Source organism: Pristis pectinata, chromosome 1 (assembly GCF_009764475.1).
Source record: "Pristis pectinata isolate sPriPec2 chromosome 1, sPriPec2.1.pri, whole genome shotgun sequence".
Classification (NCBI taxonomy): Eukaryota; Metazoa; Chordata; class Chondrichthyes; order Rhinopristiformes; family Pristidae; genus Pristis; species Pristis pectinata.
The window spans coordinates 54,256,351-54,273,855 of NC_067405.1; positions in this window are offsets into that span (position 1 = coordinate 54,256,351).

A 17,505-nucleotide genomic window follows, 5' to 3' on the forward strand; every position below is an offset into this window, starting at 1 on the left:
CGAGCATTGGCTGACTGGCAGGAAACAGAGTGGGAATAAAGGGATCCCATTCTGGTTGGCTGCCATTTACCAGTGGTGTTCCACAGGGGTCCGTGTTGGGGCCGCTTCTTTTTACGTTGTATATCAATGAATAAATGGCTTTGTGGCTAAGTTTTCCGATGATACAAAGATAGGTGGAGGGGCGGGTAGTGTTGAGGAAACAGTCTGCAGAGAGACTTGGATAGACTAGGAGAATGGGCAAAGAAGTGGCAAATGAAATACAATGTTGGAAAATGTACGGTTATGCACTTTGGTGGAAGAAAGAAATGGGCAGACTATTATTTAAGTGGGGAGAAAATTCAAAATTCAGAGACGCAAAGGGACTTGGGAGTCCTCGTGCAGGATATCCTAAAAGTTAACCTCCAGGTTGAGTCGGTGGTGAAGAAGGCGAATGCAATGTTGGTATTCATTTCTAGAGGAATAGAATATAAGAGCAGGGATGTGATGTTGAGGCTCTATAAGGCATTGATAAGACCTCACTTGGAGTACTGTGTGCAGTTTTGGGCTCCTTATTTAAGAAAGGATGTGCTGACGTTGGAGAGGGTTCAGAGAAGATTCACTGGAATGATTCCAGGAATGAGAGGGTTAACATATGAGGAACATTTGACGGCTCTTGGGCTGTACTCCTTGGAGTTCAGAAGAACGGGGGGGGGGGGGACCTCATAGAAACATTTTGAATGTTAAAAGGCCTGGACAGAGTAGTGGTGGCAAAGTTGTTTCCCATGGTAGGGGAGTCTAGTACAAGAGGGCACGACTTCAGGATTGAAGGGTGCCCATTCGGAACAGATGCGGAGAAATTTCTTTAGCCAAAGAGTGGTGAATCTGGAATTTGTTGCCACAGGCAGCCATGGAGGCAAAGTCATTGGGTGTATTTAAGGCAGAGATTGATAGGTATCTGAGTAGCCAGGGCATCAAAGGTTATGGTGAGAAGGCGGAGGAGTGGGACTAAATGGGAGAATGGATCACCTGTGATAGAATGGTGGAGCAGGCTCGATGGGCCAAATGGCCGACTTCTGCTCCTTTGTCTTATGGTCTTGTCTCATTTTGTCAGTCGTGTTGTCAAAAGATGAAAAAGGATATTTCCCTTCAATGTTGTGAACTCATTCTGTATCACCAAGCCTGGTTAAACTGACTGCCTGAATACTGCAGAGGAATACCTAGGTTGTAAGGAACAAAAGTGGAAGCCTCTCCAGATCAGCCTAATTCTATACATTCTAATATAACAGAATCCAAACTATTCATTGAATGATTCCAGTATTTGTTTCCTTGGCAATTATTCCTGTAATCAAATGTTTAAAAAAAAGCAAATTAGGGAGGAATTAGGGTTGGGGTTGCATGTGCATCTTCATTTGGTACTAGGAAAGGTCAGGATCTTTCAGCTTGTATATCATGTTTCTCGTGTCCAATTAAACTATTCCTTTGTTGCAGTTTAATTCAAAATACTCCATCAATTAACATAATCGGGTATTTTCACTACATGAGGAAGGATGAGGTGGTGAGAACCTCTCCATTTCACTGATGTTCTTTCTGGGGTGCCTTGTCAGCCACTGTCCTGCTTGCTTTTCTCATTGGCCTCCAATAAGTTTTTGTTTTCACTGAATTTTTGTTGGAGGTTATTCATCAACATGTTTACTACTTGGCTTACTTCCTGCGAGGTTGCGTGTGTAAGCAGTTTAATATTTTGGCAGATCCACAGGGTGGGTAAGAGTTTGGGGCAGTGGGAGTCGTTGCATAGTTGCAAATGTTTGCAGCAAATAGCAAGAGAAAAACTATTCCAGTCTGAGATTTGCATTCGAGGCTCTTTATTTTTACTGGTAATTGGCATAGTGATGACATGCATTTTCATCACACCGATCAAGTTGCCAGGTTTGTGTGCCAGCTAATTCCAACTTCTGTTAACCCCACTTGAGGCAGTTGTCTGATGCTGAGGGCCTTATTCTCTTTAAACCTCCTTGAGCTGCACCAATGAAGTGTATGAAATGGGCTCAACATATCGTTATCCACCCCCCATTCCCCTCCCCACCACCACTAAGGAGATGGAGCAGATATTTTAATCTGGGTTTGAGGAATTGGGTGTGATTTAAAAGTAGACCAATGCAGAGATAAATGGAATAATGCTACTGAACAACAAGGGTAAGTCGTAGAAAATTATTTTCATGTGAAGGTGTATATACTTGAAGGTAACAAAACAAATTATATGATTTTGTCCTCCTAATGGTGAAGATTGTTACTGCTAGTGTCAGCAAATACAATTTTTGTTTTGAATCTTGTTTTCCAGATCTCATATATTTGCAAAATAAGCTAAATTAGAATACTCTGAAATATCAGGAGATTACAGCCATGACAATTAGTTCATAAGTAGATTGTGTTTCTACATTTTGAATCAAATTAAAAGTAGGATTTAAGAAAGCTGCATGCTATAACGCTGAGTCAGAAGCTTCTGTTATGATTAAGTAAAGTGCATATCATTCAGAAACTGAGTTTTCTGTATTTCTTCTGTGCTGTTTCAAAGTGCTGATATAATAAAATATCACAAGGGCATTTGACCATTCTTGTTTCATAATCTGACTTTCTTGCCAAGTCAATCAAGTTTTCAAATCCTAAAACATGGGATTTATATTATTTAACATGCCACACAATCTATCATCTGTTTCCATAATGGAAAATAGGTGCATAAAACTAAATTGAGTGCAGGTTAAGAACCATAGAACAATACAGCACAATATAGGCCCCTTGGCCCACCATGTTGTGCCGACCTTCAAACCACTCCTAAAACTATCCAACCCCTTCCTCCCACATATCCCTCTATCTTAAATTCCTCCATATGCTTATCTAACAATCTCTTGAACTTGACCAACGTACCAGCCTCCACCACCACCCCAGGCAGCACATTCCATGCACCAACCACTCTCTGGGTGAAAAACCTCCCTCTGACGTCTCCTTTGAACTACCCCCCCCCCCCCCCCCCCCCCCCAATTACCTTAAAGCCATGCCCTCTTGTATTGAGCATTGGTGCCCTGGGAAAGAGGCGCTGGCTGTCCACTTTATCTATTTCTCTTAATATTTTGTATACCTCTATCATGTCTCCCCTCATCCTCCTCCTCTCCAATGAGTAAAGCCCTAGCTCCTTTAGTCTCTCCTCATAATCCATACTCTCTAATCCAGGCAGCATCCTAGTAAATCTCCTCTGCACCCTTTCCAATGCCTCCACATCCATCCTATAATGAGGCAACCAGAACTGGACACCATACTCCAAGTATGGTCTAACCAGAGTTTTGTAAAGCTGCATCATTACTTCATGGCTCTTAAACTCGATCCCACGACTTATGAAAACTAACATCCCATAAGCTTTCTTAACTACCCTATCCACCTGTGTGGCAACTTTCAGTGATCTGTGGATATGAACCCCCAGATCCCTCTGCTCCTCCACACTCCCCAGAATCCTGCCATTTACCTTGTATTCCACCTTAGAGTTTGTCCTTCCAAAGTGTACCACCTCACACTTCTCCGGATTGAACTCCATCTGCCACTTGTCAGCCCAGCTCTGCATCCTATCAATGTCCCTCTGTAAGCTTCGACAGCCCTCCACACTATCCACAACGCCACTGATCTTTGTGTCATCTACAAACTTATAACCCACCCTTCCACCCCCTCATCTAAGTCATTAATAAATATCACAAAAAGTAGAGGTCCCAGAACCGATCCCTGTGGGACACCACTAGTCACAGCCCTCCAATCCGAATGCACTCCCTCCACCACAACCCTCTGCTTTCTACAAGCAAGCCAATTCTGAATCCACACGGCCAAGCCTCCCTGGATCTGTTGGCCTCCTCTGACCTTCTGAAGAAGCCTACCTTGTGGAACCTTGTCAAACACCTTACTGAAATCCATGTAGACCACATCTACTGCACTACCCTCCTCAATCTTCCTGGTCACTTCCTCAAAGAACCCTATCAGGCTAGTGAGGCAAGATCTTCCCTTCATAAATCCATGCTGGCTGTCCCTAGTCAGTCCATGATTCTCTAAATGATCATAGATCCTATCTCTTAGAATCCTTTCTGGCAGCTTACCCACCACAGACGTAAGGCTCACTGGTCTGTAATCCCCTGGACTGTCCCTACTATCCTTCTTGAATAAGGGGACAACATTTGCCACCCTCCAATCCTCCGGTACCATCCCCTTTGACAACAAGGACTCAAAGATCCTAGCCAACGGTTCAGCAATCTCCTCCCTCGCCTCCCAAAGCAGCCCAGGGAATATTCTGTCAGGCCTCAGGGAATATTCCGTCAGGCCCCAGGGACTTATCTGTCCTAATATTTTCTAACAGCTCCAGCATATCCTCTCTCTCGATATCTACATACTCTAGAACGTTACCCTTACCAACACTGTCCTCAGCGTCATCAAGACCCCTCTCATTGGTGAATACTGAAGAGAAGCATTCATTGAGAACCTCAGCCACTTCCATAGCTTCTAGGCACAGCTTCCCACCTTTGTCTTTAATCGGACCTACCTTTACTCTAGCCATCCTTCTGCTCTTCACGTACAAGTAAAAAGCCTTGGGATTCTCCTTAACCCTACTCGCCAAAGCCTTTACATGTCCCCTCACTCTCCTCAGCCCCTTCTTAAGTTCCCTCCTTGCTACTCTATATTCCTCACGAGCCCTGCCTGATCCTTGCTGCTTACACCTTATGTATGCTGCTGCCTTCTTCCTAACTAGTTTTTCCACCTCTCTTGTCACCCATGGTTCCTTCAGCCTGCCATTCCTTCTCTGCCTCACCGGGACAAATTTATCTCTAACATCCTGCAGGAGATCCCTGAACATCGACCACATCTCTATAGTACATTTCCCTTCAAAGATGTCATCCCAATTTACACTCTCAAGTTCTCGCCGTATAGCCTCATAATTCACCTTTCCCCAATTAAGTATCTTCCCGTCCTCTTTGCTCCTATCCCTGTCCATGATAATTCTAAAGGTTATGGAGCAGTGGTCACTGTCCCCCAAATGCTCACCCACCGATAGATCTGTCACCTGACCTGGTTCATTACCTAAAACGAGATCTAATATGGCATTTCCTCTAGTTGGCCTGTCAACATACCGTGACAGGAATCCGTCCTGGACACACTTAACAAACTCTGCCCCATCTAAACCTTTGGCACTAAGCAGGTGCGAATCAATATTTGGGAAGTTGAAGTCTCCCATTATAATATCACTGTTATTTTTGCATCTTTCCAAAATCTGCCTCCCAATCTGCTCCTCAGTATCCCTACTGCTACCGGGGGATCTATACAATACTCCCAGTAGAGTAACTGCTCCTTTCTTGTTCCTAACTTCCACCCATATTGACTTTAGAGAGGATCCTTCTACATTATCCACCCTTTCTGCAGCTGTAATAGTGTCCCTGACCAGTATCGCCACCCCTCCTCCTCTTCTTTCCCGCTCCCTATCCCTTTTAAAACACTAAAAACCAGGAATATTCAATATCCATTCCTGCCCTGATGTCAGCCATGTCTCTGTGATAGCCACAATATCGTAGTCCCATGTACTTATCCAAGCTCTCAGTTCACCTCCCTTATTCCTGATGCTTCTTGCATTTAAGTAAATGCACCTTAGCCCAATCTCCTTACTACTTTTATAGCCTGTACTCTGCTTCTCCTTCCTCAAAGCCTCTCTACCTGTTAGATCTGACTTTTCCCCATCCCCTTCTTCCTCTGACCTACTCCTCTGGTTCCCATCCCCCTCGCAAACTAGTTTAAACCCTCCCGAAACACCCTAGCAAACCTGGCTGCAAGGATATTGGCCCCCCTCAGGTTCAGGTGTAACCCGTCCTCTCTGTACAGGTCCCACCTTCCCCTGAAGAGATCCCAATGATCTGAAAATCTAAAACCCTCCCTTCTGCACCAATTTCTCAGTCACACATTTATTTGCCATCTCCTCCTATTCCTACCTTCACTATCGCGTGGCACTGGCAGCAATCCCGAGATTGCTACCCTTGAGGTCCTGTTCTTCAGCCTTCTGCCTAGCTCCCCAAACTCACTTTTCAGGACCTCATCCCCCTTCCTACCTATGTTGTTGGTACCAGCATGAACCACAACTTCTGGCTGTTCTCCCTCCCACTCAAGAATCCTGTGGACCCAGTCAGAGACATCCCAGACCCTGGCACCTGGGAGGCAACATACCATCTGGGATTCATGCTCACTGCCACAGAACCTCCTATCTGTTTCCCTGACTATCGAGTCCCCTGTCACTACCGCCCTCCTCTTCTCCTCCCTTCCCCTCTGAAGGCACAACTTGAAATGAGGGAGAAACTCAAATGCAATCTGAGAAAAGTAAAGGAAGGAGATTCCACAAGTAGCAGCAACTCTATAATCTTCCACTGCCTTGACCTTGCAGTGATCTGTTACAGATGGGAACTGAGTAAGCTCCGGTTTTTATTGTGCTTCTCAATCATGAGTCTTGCTTTCTCTCCAACTGAGATTGCACATCGAATGCATTACTAAGATTGACTTTTACTTCCACTATTCTGCACTGATCCCAACACTTGGCAAACTTTATTACTTTAAGCAGAATGCTGAAGAAACAGACCCTTGTCAGGGTCTTGTCACCCTCTGCAAGCTACAGCTCATCCAAATGGAGTTATCATTATCCATGAAATCATACTTCATCATTAGTCCAAGTCCCCCAGAACATTGTAAATTATCCCTCAGTAGCCTTAATCCATCTGATCATTGCGATCTTCTGCCGCATTCCAGTACACACTTGCTCCACTATTGGGAACTATGTCCATGTTGTCTGGAAGTTTTTCCCTAGCTCAGGGACTTGTTACTCTCTCATTGCTGTCAGAAACTCCTTTGGCTCATCTCCTTACCCATTCCCTTACATTCTCCAGTCCATTTTACCCACTACGTGCCCTTTGCCCCCACCCTGTCCAGTGAAGAGAAAATGCTCTAAGCGACAGGCCTGGCAGAATCTGTGGAACAGTACAAGATTAAAACCAGAAGGCACAAACTGGAACACATTTTTGCCAAGCACAAAGTACAGGAAGCCAAGGTCAGAGTGGAAGTGGGCCAGAAGATTAAAGTGAAAACAACCAGAACCTGAAGGTCGTGCTTACGATTGAATGTGTTCTCCAAAGCAGGCACCCAATCAACGTTTGGAGTCCCAGTGCAGCAGAGGCCACCTCATATTGAGGGAATGCAGTGTGGTAAGTTAAAGGAACTTTGGACCACAAGAAATAGAAACAGGAGTCGGCCATTCAGCCCCTCATGCCTGATCCACCGTGGCTCAGTAAAGCGTTCCAGCACAGACGGCCTACCCTCTTGTTGGAAACGTGAGCAGATGGAGAGTGACGGGATATCCGGGACCCGATGAACAAGAGGAGAAACAACACAGTGAGAGTGACAGGGTATCTGGGTCCCAGATGAACAGCAGGAGAAGCTGCACAATGTGACCGGGCATCTGGGACCCGAATAACCAGAGAAACAACACAGTGAGAAAGACAGGGAATCTGGGTCCCAGTGAACAACAGGAGGAACAACACAACTTCATGATCAAAGAGATTTTTGGATTTCGAGATAATCAGAGGAAAGACTGAAATGTAGGATAGATTAGAGTGGGTGATTTCAATCTCAAATCAAGTGTGACAAATGGAAGAGGAAGGAATAGAAAGATTGGATTAAAAGAGAAAAAAGAAACTGAAAAAAACAGATTTTCAGTTTTTAATTTTGATAACTACAAGAACGAGGTAATGATGTATACTTTTTAGCCATTTAGTTTCTGACTAGGCTATTGATTGACTGTTATCAGATTGTTGACAGGATACCAGCCTGATTCATTACTCAACTTCATGTGGTGAGTTTAATGGTCAGTTCAAGTGCTTACACAGCAGATGTGGAAATCACTGGGGAGTTCTAAGCAAGATGATGATGATTTTTACTGAGTTACCATTTCCCAAACCACCCATGATTATCTTTATGGTATTTTCCCCAAATTTACCAAAATTGTGAAGTGAATGTTTAAGTGTTATTGGAATTATGAGCTCACAGTTTTGGGTTGTTAGTCCAGCACCATGATGACTAGACTACCGTGTTCTGAATATTATCTTGGAGCTTTATCTGTAGTTAGTTGGCACCTTGTATCAAATATAGTTAAGTAAAACAGTGGGATTGTGGAAACCCAACCATATGTAAGTTCCTCTCCATTTCGCACTCAGTGGACAACCCTGACTTGGAAGTTTATCATTGTTCCTCTATCATCACTGGAGCAAATCCTGGAATTCCCAGTCTAATGATCCTGTGGGACTACATTCAGCGTTTGTACTGAAGTGGTTCAAGAAGCATGCTCACCACCACCTTCACAAGAGCAGTTAGGGATGTGCAGTAAATGCTGGCCCTCCGGGGCGCCCCATCCCATGAGAAAATTAAAAAAAAGCTAAATTTAGTGGACCAATTGTCCCTTACATATGGCATGTTGTTTCTTTAGCAGTATTCATGTGGTTCAAGCAGGTTTATTAATATTGTTTCTGCATTTTCACAATTGTACACAGCCAGAATAATAAACAGCCATTGTTTGGAAAGTAATGTAATGTAAAAAAAAGTAATATGAAGCTAATATCTTCAGTGTATTTGCTTTTTATTACTTATAATGTTAACATTCCTTCTGATTAAGGATCTTATTCTTAATAATAGTTGCATTATTCAGCATTATAAGATAATGTTGAGTAATGCAACTCCTGGGTAATTCAATAAGGGTGGCCTTCATAAATATAATTAACAATACCTTGTGTTCTGAGTGGGAACTCTGGAGTTTCTGCAGCTCCAGTAAAACTCAAGGATGCTATATATATTGTTGTTGTTATTACTTTTTTCTTTAAGTTTCTTTAAAGATGTACTCATGGTTGTGCTGTAAACCTCACTAAATTGCAGGTTACATTGGAACAATTGCATAGCACTAACATTACAGAAAAAAGCTGCCCAACCAGTGCATGACTCAGAATATAATGTGTAATTTGCACTGTCACCTTCAAAATCTGTATAAAAAAAACTGTCAAAAATTGACACCAAACAAGAATAGGAAGTATCCGAGTTAATACCAGTTTCTTCTCCGAGGACTGCTGTGCTGGAAGAGATGGTGAAGTCATGAAGGAATTTGGAAACAAGCTTGAGAACATTAAAATCAAATCATTGTTTAACAGGGAGCCAGGATAGGGCAATAAGCAGTGAGGTTATTGGTAAATGGGATTGGGTAGATGATAGGGGGACAACAGACGTTCTGGCACACTAGTACTCGGGCAAGAGTAAAAACCTGATTGGAGGCATTCAAACAAAGGAAGAAACAACACATCCAAGGATGAAGGGTCCTAGACCTGAAACGTTATCTCTGTTTCTCTTTCCACAGATGCTGCCTGACCTGCTGCTTGTTTCCAGCATTATCTGTTCTATGTAGAACATTTATGGACTTTGGGAAGGAAAAGGGTGATGGTTGGGTGGCAGTGCAGATGAAGCAGCAGTTCGTAAAATCATGAATGCAAGAGTTTCTGTTTTGAAGAGAAGACCAATGATAGTAAAGATGAAAGGGTCAATATGGGAAGAGGGGGATTGTTGTGTGAAATCATTCTTTTCTGTCTTAAGGATCAAGGACTCTGGACACGAGCTTTGTAGACCAAAACTAGTTTAATCACAAAGGCAAACGCAGGACAGAATGGATGGGAACAGACACACGCTCACTCACGCACAGGATACAACGAACATGAGAGGGGATCGCAACTAGTTTAGGACACACACACACACACGCACACACACGCAGTAACAATGTACAACTTCAGGATATGACACTTCAATACCCGTCCCACACTAGTATTGGCCCTTAACGCTCCCTGAGTCTGAGTGAAATGTTCCCTGACCATGTGGTGATGCACTCATACCAATGATCTCTGCAGCATTGCCTCACTACTCCTGGGGTCATCAAAAGAGGAAGGGCTAGGAGATGCAGCCCTTTTTATGGTGCTAGGAAGCTGGGTGGAGCCTCACTGTTGTGATTTAAATGAGCCAATGGTGTGGGAGTCAGAGACAAAGGTTCCTGCCACAGCCAATGGTCAGGTAAGTTCAGAGGCAAAAGGTACTCTCACACCTGAGGGGTGGGTGGAGCCGCACCTTGATTGACAGTAGTATCACTTTCGATCAGAGGAGCAATGCTGTCCTCCGGTCAGCGGGGGTCATTGTCGTTACTCTCACGTGACAGCCATGTGGATTTCTCACAACAGGGAGCCCTGAATGGCATCAGTTAACTTAGGTGCCAGGGAGGGAAGCTGGTGGAAATTGGGTCAAGGGTGTAAGAGGTGGATGCCATGGAGGCTGAGCTCAAAGAGGCCATATTGGAGACATGGGGTTGTCACTGGAAAAAGATGCTGGTTCAGGGTGAGGGGAATCTTAGAGAAAGCCTGGTCCAGAAGACAAGTGAGAAGGAGAGAGATTGAAGAGCCCACTGGTGGAGTGGTTCCCATCTTAGAGGTTCGCATCCTAGTCCATGAGATTGTTGTTGGGCATTACACTGGAGGAAGCAGAGAGGGGCTGAAGGAGGTGGTTTGTAGAGGAGAGAAAATCCCCAGGGGATTTATGCAATGAATGGCAATCGTGATTGGTTAATTTTAGTTTATTCCTAAATTATCAGTTTTTCACTCAGTTACCTGTCCTATTTTTTTCTAAAGGTGCTGGCATTAGCTGGGCTATGGTTCGCAACTAGCAGATCACCTCTGGTAACTCATCCAGCAGAAATTCCAACTGGAAATGTGATTGATTGCTGTTGATCAATGGACCCAGAAGCTATCACAGGTAACTTTGCTGCTGTTGTGAAGAAAGCTTTATATCAAAAATGTTATTCTGTGTTTTCTTCTGGCAGGCACCAAAGGGGATTTGGAACATTTTCCTTGAGCTGAATAGGGGGGATGCAGCACCTTTGCCCAGACTTGCCACCTGAGGTCCTCTCCTGCTTAAACTTGGCAGTATGATCTGACTCTCCACACCAAGGTCTCAGCAGCAAGTTGGCCAGGGTGACGGTGTAGATGCCCACGCCTGAACTCCCTAACAGAAGACGGAGACGGGGCAGTTTTGGTTTTCATATCTAAAATGTACTTGCTGTCAAGGGAGTGTAGCAAAGATTCACTGGACTGGTTCCAGAAATAGCCATTCAGGCATATGAGGAGAGATTAACTAGACAGGGACTGTATTCTCTGGAGTTTAGAAGGCTGAGATATCTCATCAAACCTCACAAAATTCTTGACAGCCCTGAAGGTTGGATGCAGTGAGGATGTTTCCCCTGGCTGAGAAGTTAAGGGCTGGGGGCACAGTTTGAGAATAAGGAGTAGATTGTTTAGAACTGTGGTGAGAAGTTTCTGCATTCAGAGGGTGGTGAACCTTTGGACTTTGAGGGTGGAAGGAGTGGGGATTGTGGAGGCTCAGTCACTGTGTTCATTTAAGAGAGATCGATAACTTTCTGATCATCAGGGGGCATGTGGATAGTGCAGGAGAATGGTGCTGAGGTAGAGGATCAGTAATGATCTTGTTGAGTGGCTGAACAGGCTCAGAGGACGAACTGGCCTTCTCCTGCTCCCATTTTCTAATGTTCTTATGTTAACAACTTTGATTAACGCGTCCAATCTAGAAACTAATACGGAACTATCAGCTGACCCAGCCTCATTTGCCTTTTGTGACAGAAAATACCAAACGTCCAACACCCTCTGCTCACAGACTTCACCATGGAGAGGCCTGGCTCTGCTTCCCAGACCCTGTACCCCAGTCCCAGACTCCAAGACCTGTGGAAATCCTCGATGCCCTATACCCCCATCAGGTCTCCACAACATCATAAACACTTTGATCAGAGCTCCTCTTTGCCTTCAAAACTGCTGACTACAGAGCCCCAGTCTGTGTCACCTCCAATCCTAATTTGTGCGCAGAAAGCTGGACTCAGCGCAACAGAGACTTGGAAAGGAATGAAAGATTCCTTCCATTCTGGGGAAGGTTAGGGACGGGGATGGGATACTCCATGGAGTTAAGTGACGTAAAACCTAAATTGGTGGGCAGTAGATGTCCAAAGGAATATAAGGGACGGTGAGGAGGGCTGTTTTGTGCCTGAGAGTGAATCAGCTTGAGGTCCTGACACCCTGAACCCACTGGTCTTTGCTAAAGCAAATGAAACACAGGACATTAAATCACAAAATTGGGTGCACCACACCCTGTGTCCACATTACATGGGCAGAGGCTTGAACAGGCTGGGATCACAAACAACAGCCTTGACACTGATTGTTTATTGAAAGCTTAATAACTAATCCTCCAATCTATAAACTGGAGAAGTAGAATGGAATGAAATAATCTTTATAATAACTTTAATCTCCCATTCTTTTTAGAAATGTTTCTAGCAGGGGGATTTGATGTTTTTAAAACAGAGAGGAGGTTCACCTAACCTGAAGGGTAGAGCAGATTGACATCAAGTTCAGTGCCCAATTGTCCTGTCACTGTCTTGTTAAGATTGCCTAATGCACACCAAGCTGGTAAAGAAATGTATTTGTTTTTAAAGCAAATGACTGCTGCATGATTTAGCTTTCGCACAAAGTTCATAGTTGGCCATATACACCCCAAAGTAAATAAGCAGAAGGGCTTGGAAGCAGTAAACACTGCTGCTGAATAAATGGCCATTCTCTACAATAACATGAACTTCACTCTGTAATAAATTCTCCTGCATAAATTTGGCATTTAAACTAACAGCATTCAAATCCACCCTGCAAACTGTATCAACACACCTAGCTAAAGATACCAGTGGGTACATTGTGTGTAGACTACTGCTATAATTGGTCTGAGAGAATCAGATTACAGGTCTATGTCTGTTGTGTGCATGACTCAGCTAGTTGTAGTACTTCCTCGTGAGTCCTTTGTGATAAGGGGATCGTTTTAAAGTCAGAACTTCTGTTTCCTTCTGTAAATTAATATTTAGATTTATTGCTTTGCATTGCAATTTATTAAAGATCCTAAAAATCTTACTTTCTTCATTAGAGAAGAGATTTTTGTAGCTGGTTAAATATTTATAACAGGCCATACCTGGGTAACGAATGGGTTCCATTTTTACAGATGTCCATAAGACGATTTTGTCCGTAAACCGAGTTTGTCGATAAGTCGGAAAATACACAAAAATCATTCAATATGGTCATCATACCTCCACAGCATTGTAATGAATGGTATCAAAAGCATATAAGACTGAGAAGAACAATTACTAAAAGTGGAGAGAGAAAGGAAACTAGTTCTGCCATTCGTAGGAATGAACATTCGTATGTATGTCCAACTCTTAAATTTAATAATGTTATGGGAGCCTGTTTGTATGTAGGGGTGGCCATAAGTTAGGTATTCTTAACCCCAAGGCAACCCTTGTGAGCAACTGTGCCACTTTCTAGTTTATGGATTGGAGGATTAGTTATTAAGGTTTCAATAAACAATCAGCGGCAAGGCTGTATTTTGTGATCCCAGATAGGTCACTATATTGATGTCTTCAGGAGTGAAAATTGTCATCAGGTTGTCATAGTGTTATGACAATACAGAAATTGGATTAAAAATATTGTAGGGCAATGTGAGAGTGTAATTGCAACATTGAACTATTTAACAGGTGATTTCTACACTGGACAAAGGGAAATCAGTTGTACCTTTTAAGTTCCATTACCCATTTAAGCTGCATGGAGGAAAGTTCAGGGGAGATGTCAGAGGTAGGTTTTTTTACACAGAGAGTGGTGGGTGCCTGGAATGCACTGCCAGTGTGGTGGTAGGGGCCAATACGATAGGGTCATTTAAGAGACTATTAAATAGGCACGTGGATGCAAGAAAAATAGAGGGTTATGGGAAGTAAAGTAGAGAGGGGGATGGTTTGAATGTGGATAAGGTTAATATAGGTTGGCACAACATCGTGGGCCAAAGGGTCCATAACTGTGCTGTGCTGTTCTATGTTCCTAGTTTTTGAAATGAAAGGAAATGCAACTTTTGCAGTTTTAGTCATTCAGCTCTTGAATAAGCAGAAGTCCCAGGATCTGAGCATTGGGTTAACCAGAGGTTTCAGCATTTATGAGAACACTTCGCATCACAGCTAGAGTGCTGTGGAACAAAGTTCAATATCCCCCAACTTGCTCTTTCATTACAGATCTTATGACATTTCCTTATTTCAGAATCAGGTTTATTATCATTGATGTATGTCGTGAAATATTGTTGCTTTGCAGCAACAGTACAATGCAAGACCAGAAAGACACAAAAATTACTATAAGTTACAGAAGTAAATAAATAGTGCAAAAGAGGACTAATGAGGTGGTGTTCATGGACCATTCAGAAATCTGATGGCAGAGGGGAAGAAGCTGTTCATGAATCGTTGGTTGTCTGTGTTCAGGCTTCTGTACCTTCTCCCTGACGCTAGTAACATGAAGAGGGCATGTCCCAGGTGGTGAGGGTCCTTAATGACGGATGCCGCTGCCTTGAAGCACCGCCTCTTGAAGATATCCTCAATTGCAGGCTAATTGGCTAAACCTGAGCTGGAACACAACAACAAAATTCACACAAGCAATCATCATATTAAACATTAAATTTAACAAACTATATATTTTAATTGCAAAACAATGTCCCGTACCCATTATTGTCGTAATGTAGTGGAACATGGAGGAAGCCGTAGCAGAGCTTGGATGAGAGCAGGCAGTCCAATTTTCAGAAGCTACCCTGAAAGCTTTGGAGAAGGGAGGGGAGAGGTCCTCTATCCTAGGGCCTCAGGATGCTCTTCAGGATCCATCAATACCACCAGTGAAGCCTTAAGGACATTGATTCAGCTCCACACTTACATGGTCAAGGTGAGTGAAGCATGATCAATTCTCATTTCCCACCAAATGCATGACCAGCCGCGCACACTGCTCTATGCAATGTGAGCATATGAATTAGGAGCAGGAGTAAGCCACCTGGCCCCTTGAACCACATCACCATTTAATAAGATCATGGCTGCTCTGTTGTAACTTCAACTCCACATTCCAGTCCATCCCTTTGCCAAGAAAGCATCTCTCTACCTCTGCTTTAAAAATATTAAGAGAATCTGCTTTCACTATGCTTTGAAGAAGTGTTCCAAAGATTCACTTCTCTCTGAGAGAAAAAAAAATCCCCTCTGCTGTCTTAAATGGGCAACCCCATCTTTTTAAACAGCGACCTCTGGTTCCAGATTCTCCCATGAATGGAAACATCCTCTCCACATCCAACACCCCTCAGGGTTGATCTGTTTCAGTCAGTTTCTCTCTTGTTCTTCTGAGCTCCAATGGATACAAGCTTAGCCTATCCAACCTCTCCTCAGAAGACGGTCTGTTGATTCCAGGTATCAGTCTTGCAAATCTTCTCCAAACTGCTCCCAATGTGTTAAATCCTTCCTTTTAAAAAAAAGGAAAGTAATATTATACAGATGTATAAAAATAATATTTTCCAGATATATTCTCACTAAATGCCCTATATAACTGAACAATAACCTCTCTTATTTTCAATTCCCTCAGGATTAAATGATAACATTCTGTTAATTTTCCAAATTACTTGCTGTGCCTGCCTACTAGCCTTTTGTCAATCATATAGCCCTGTATTCCTCTGCCAACAGAGTCCTTCAATCAAGACTCCCACTCAACATTCATATGTCCTGTCATACACTTACTGTCAGCCCAAACCTCACACCGACATCTCACAGCTTTCACACACTGCCAGCTATTAAACTGCAGTAGGTACATCAACCTGGCACATTGTAAGGCACTCACTAAAATGTTTCTCTCTTGCTTTCAGAAGAAAATAGCTCATAGTTGAGACTAGCAGTGTCAAACTGGTGGGAGAACTAAAACAAGTTCAGCAGCTCACCACTCCTGGTGATCGATGTCAGCCATCATTAGGACCCTGCAATAGAATCTACGCATACAGCTGAGGTAGTTGAAGTTTCCACATCCTCCATAGTCCACCACTTCTTCTGATTGTGAGTAGCAGACGGTATAAGATTACTCATCTTTCGTCACCATTACCCCATCCTTTTGGCTTTCTTCCTCCAACTCTTCCCTAGAGGAGTGTGGTGGTGGCTGAGCGATGCAACAACAAAGACACTCCCATCACCCAATTGGATGTTCCAACCACGTGATCCTCTGCCAGCTCACTCTGTTGTCATCTTGGCTTTGAATGCCAATATTCCAAGGGTTTCTTGGGGAATATCAAAGCACTCCAATAGTCTACTCTGCATTAGATTCCTAGGAATGCTGAAGTGCTACCTTGGGATTGGCACTAATTTTATGTGGCATAAATCAACAGTCCTCCGTCAAAACAACAGCACTGGTGAACTCAACACTGCCATGTTCCAATGACCTTGCTGTCAGTTGTTAGTCAAGCAGCCCAGCCTGATGGCAACCAAGGCAAATCTGTGCAGTGTGAAATTAGGCCCACAGATTGTTCTGCGAGGCTGCTGCTGTCTTCTCCATGCAAATAAGCAGCAATGCTGCACCCCCCGGTGAGCGCTGCACAGGAACAGTAGGACAGGCAAAGGCACTTGGAAGGGAAGCACTTGAAATGTGTGCAAGGGTGACCTGAAAGTTTTTTGTTATTTGTGGGTTTTTTTATACTGTATTAAGTATGGTTTGCAACTTTGATTTCATTTGGTCTTTTATTCATCTACTATGGTTAAGTGTACACAGAAAGAAACATGCGTCCCACTAAAAAGCCAACATTTAATAATCTCCCTCATCCCCATGAGCTGGTAGGGAGCTTCTATCTTTGACCACTGCAGTGCCTGTGATGAAGGTACTCCATGCAGTAGAGAATTCTTTTGACTAAGTGTGCAGATACATTTCCAAGTCAGGATGGTGTGCAACTTGGAGGCAAACTCATAGGAGCAGTGCACCCATGTCATTGATCTGCTGGCAGCTTGGCTGGTACTGATGAAGAAGCCTTGCCCTGTGCCCTCTACAACGAGAAGGACAACATCCAAATGAATGAGCAAAAATCAAACTGCTAGAGGAACACAGCAGGTCAGGCAGCATCTGTGGAGGGAAATAGACAGTCAATGTTTCGGGTCAAGACCCTTCATCTGCACTGAAAGATAGCAACGACTGTCCATTTCCCTGCACGGATGCTGCCTGACCCATTGAGTTCCTCCAGCAGTTTGCTTTTTGCTCCAGATTCCGGCATCTGCTGTGTCTTGTGTATCCAGATCAACGAGGATTCCAGTCCTGTGTAGGTTCAGAGACAGATTTTCCAGTATAATGCCGGGGAATCCCAGCACACTCCTGCTCCTGGGTGCAGTTGGGTAAGACCAGGATTTACTTACATGCTGATCACGTGTGTCTGAGATTTTCAGATTTCAGATGGTAAGGGTACGGAACTGACAGCAGGGAAAAATTGTGTGGTACCATTTAATGGAGAATTGGATAGGTATTGGAGGGAGTGGTTGAC